The sequence below is a fragment of the Sinohyriopsis cumingii genome, chromosome 17 (genome assembly GCF_028554795.1).
Source record: "Sinohyriopsis cumingii isolate HCF-2022 chromosome 17, ASM2855479v2, whole genome shotgun sequence".
Classification (NCBI taxonomy): domain Eukaryota; kingdom Metazoa; phylum Mollusca; class Bivalvia; order Unionida; family Unionidae; genus Sinohyriopsis; species Sinohyriopsis cumingii.
In genome coordinates, this window is record NC_142977.1 from 48,482,555 (window position 1) to 48,486,551 (window position 3,997).

At 36.1% G+C, this 3,997-nt stretch overlaps 1 protein-coding gene across 1 annotated transcript in view; it reads left to right on the plus strand.

Moving 5' to 3' along the window:
- LOC149778569 (uncharacterized) overlaps positions 1–3,997 on the plus strand; it is an 81,706-nt gene that overhangs the window by 14,720 nt on the left and 62,989 nt on the right. The window lies entirely within an intron of this gene.

Consider the following 3,997-nt stretch of genomic DNA (forward strand, 5'->3'; position numbering starts at 1 on the left):
TATTAATAAATTCGGATTACTTCCTCCAGTCTGCTACAGTAATTCATGCCCATTGCACTCATAAATTGATTATAGTCCTTGCAGTATTTTGTGTGGGCCACAATATTTTAATTGATGCAACTGATGCTCCATTCTTCAGTTCAGTGTTGATTCAAACATAGCAATGTCCCTTTGGGATGTGTGCATAAATAAAGAATGCCTGTCCCTTCATTACCACACTTGTTGAATTTATCGTGTCTCTCTGAAAACTGTACCATGTGAGAAAGAATTTTATAAAGAAACTGGACATAAGTATTGCTAGACATATACTCAGACCTGAGACTTCATAAAAGACTGCTTACTTGTGAGGCATTATTAGTGCTAGGGTTTGAGGTAATAACTTGCTATATGTTTGGTAAGGCAAAATAAGGGGCCTTATGACTTAAATTGAAACTGTGAAAAAACAAAAGGTTCAAATGCAATAAACTTTTGTTTTTCCTCATTTGTTATATTACAGTGCCATGAAAGGTCATTTCTTTTATCTTTTTAATCCCTTGCCAATTTTAAGTCATCATCACTAACCAAGTCTCTAAATCAATTCTTGGCATATTTAGCTAAAATGGTGTCTACTGTTCCATTATATCATTGATTGTTTAGCTTGCTTGTATGGAGCTTAACACCATTTTTCAGGACATCATAGACTTTACATGGCAGCCAACATATTTATTGGAAGAAATCAACACACATAACGCTACTGGCAAGCTTTCCCATATACACACATTGGTTGGACTAGAGAGAGTTGATTAGTGATGTGTATGCCTAGACCATTCTATAATCCAGGGCCCCATGATTGAATACAGCTTAAAGAAATTAACCCTAATTCAATTTCCTTGTTGCATTTAAATCATAACACCCACCATGCAAAGTGACACGTCTCAAGATTTTCAAATTTGTATATGTTTTGCAACTTTTAATTCTGAGTTGATGCATGTGGATGTGGAAATTCAGTTACTGAATACTTAGCTACTTATAGAAGGAGCTCTCACACTGGTAAAAGCATGCAGTTGGGATTTTATTTGCAAGAGGGCAATTAATTGTTCAAAATACTGTTTTAGCTAACTACATATGCGAAGGGTTGATGTATAAAAAAGAGGATCAAGAAATCCTAGCTAGTAAAGATAATTGTATCCAACTTGATAGAAAGTCAGAAGGCCTTTTAATTTTGTACAGCAGTTTCATTAAGGAACCAACTATAATACCATTAGAAGTTTATGAGCAGCAAAAACCACATTTAGGACCAACTAGACATCAAAACCATATGCATAGTTCCATTTACGGCCAACCAGACATCAAATAGGTCATCTAGTGAAAGCACAATGTCAAAATGACCAGCCATCTAGGAGAAGTAGCAAGGAAGGGGTTTTCCAGATGCCCATTAAAACAGCCATATTGGAGGTTAGATTGGCACTATTTTCATTTACGTCCAACTAGACATAAGAAGTCTTTCACTGATATGACGATTCATTCAGGAGAAGTAGTTATAACAAGATTTTCAGGATGGCCACATTGGTGGCCTTATAGGATGTCTGTACAGCACCATAATTCTCATTCAGGACCTGCTAGACATGAACATAAGTATTTTGTACACATGTTGACACGCTGACACAATTATCCATTCAGAAGTAACGATAAAAAGTTTCTTAATATGGCTACTGTGGCAACCACATTGTATGTGTGAGTGGCACCATCTTGTATTTTCTTCCAGATATTTTCACACAAATATCATATTTAAAGATAACATGAATTCATACAAGATCTTGTCGGTTTATTTCATAACAGATTTTTCCCTCATATTAATATAATCTTTTGAAAACATTTATACATTATAGTTCTAGAAATTTTTCATGCTCTCAGAAACTATTAAAATCACAGCAGAAAGTGTTATGTTATATCTTTATTCAGCACTGAAAAATATTTATGAACTCTTAAAGTTTTTTCCCCTATATTAACTTAATTTAATGAAGATGTTCAGACAATAACCTTTCCATTGGATTTATTTTTTCAAACATGGCGTAAAAAGGATGTTATAGTAACCAATTTTTACATTGCCTTCACCATCGCAGAAATCTCTATAATCAATTTCCTAGTAAAGAAAAGCCAAGAAAATAAATGGACAGTTAATATTCACTTCAGGATCACAGACCTCAGGCAAATATGTCATTGTTAAATCAAACATTTTTATTGTGTTTCCTTAGACCTAAATATATATATATACTTGCTGTTACTCTAAACGAAGGCTGGTGATCCAGTTGATAACCTTTTGGGGGTTTTAAGGATGTCTTTAAAATTAAGGCCTTAAAAATGTTGAGATCTTATATTAAAAATGACAATTTGAGCCTTGCAGATTCATGTCCACAGGTGCCCAAATAAAAAAAAAGGGGGGGGGGTGCAAGGGGCAAGCTTGTTGGTGTGTTATAAAATAACTGACTTATCATCGGTGTGCTGACAGGTAATGTGTAATTAAATCACTGTTGTAATATTAATAATGAGCGAGTCTGCACAAAGGAATTTCATACAGCTAAACTAACTCAACAACTAGAGGCAATTAAGAAATATATCCACATTCATGATTCTGTCAAATGGCAGATACAACAGCATCAGGAAGCTCAAGTGGCATTTACAGAAGGTAAAGAGCCGCTATACTTGTTATCTTTTTAGGGATGTGCTTGGATTTTGCCCTCAAGCTGGAGCAGTCATAGGATATATAATAAATCGCCACGGTCGGAATTTATCCCCAAGCTGGGGTAATCGATGGGTAAAGTCTTATCCACAGTCGGGGATTTATTCAAGCTTCAGGTGCAAGTTTTTGTGCATCTCCATGCCCTTGCATAAAACACAGTTACACGTTTTTTTATATAGATATTTTTCAGTTGTAGACAGGAATAATATGTATTTGCGAGTGTTTGAAATGAATGGGTTCATTATGAATTGAGTGGCACTACATTTCAAAAGCAAAATTGGATTGAAATGCAAGAACTGTAGTACGGAATTAGTGTTGGTTCTGGATCATAGAATGGAATTGTGTGTGTGTGATTGGATTTTTAACGTAGCTTGAATAATTTTTCAGTCATATTGCTACGATGTCTGCAGTGTGGCAGTTTATAGTGATGTATAGCACTGGGGCATCATGCTGCAAACATGTAGTATGATGTTGCACCCAGTCACATTATCCTGACACCAGGCCGATCAGTCCTAACACTAACCTCTTAATGCTGAGCGTCTAGCGAGGTAGCTGTTAATACCATTTTTGTAAGTCTTTGGTATGACTTGGCTGGGGTTTGAACCCATGACCTCCCGCTTCTGAGGTGGACGCTCTAACCACTAGGACACCGGAGTGGTCAGAATGGAATTGTAACAATTACAATGGAAGCAATTTGTATTATGCTTGTTGGGGCATTCCTCACTGATGGCTGTCAGTGACATCATCATGGGAATGTGTAACAGCCACATTTTGTAAGAACAAGGTGTAGTTGGTGAACAATACAGACACTTTTCTGCCATTTCCACTGGCATCATCTCATATGATGTTATTTAAAAAAACTTCCTACAACATACTCACAACATATAAAACCTATATGGAAATCTGATGAAAGCTGCTTGTGTTTCTGAAACACATATTCCATACTGGTGGCAAGAATGTCCAAATCTACATTACAAAAATGAAAACATTACCATCCACCTAGGAGTTGCAAATGTATGAAATCCTCTTGTTGGGTAGTTTTACTAACAGGCTTTACAGCAGGGCCTTCCATTAGATTTAAATGTGGCAGGTAAGTTGACAAAGTAGGGTGGGGGGTTGGGGGGACCTACCCCAATGGGGATAATTCATTTTTTTTTTAAAGTAGCATGGTGTAAAGTAAAAGTAGATGGGCTGATAAGGAATCCACTGAATTTACAGACTAAAGGTTCAGACATTTGTTTTTAAGAGAAAAATGAAAGAAGGAAACAATACAACAGA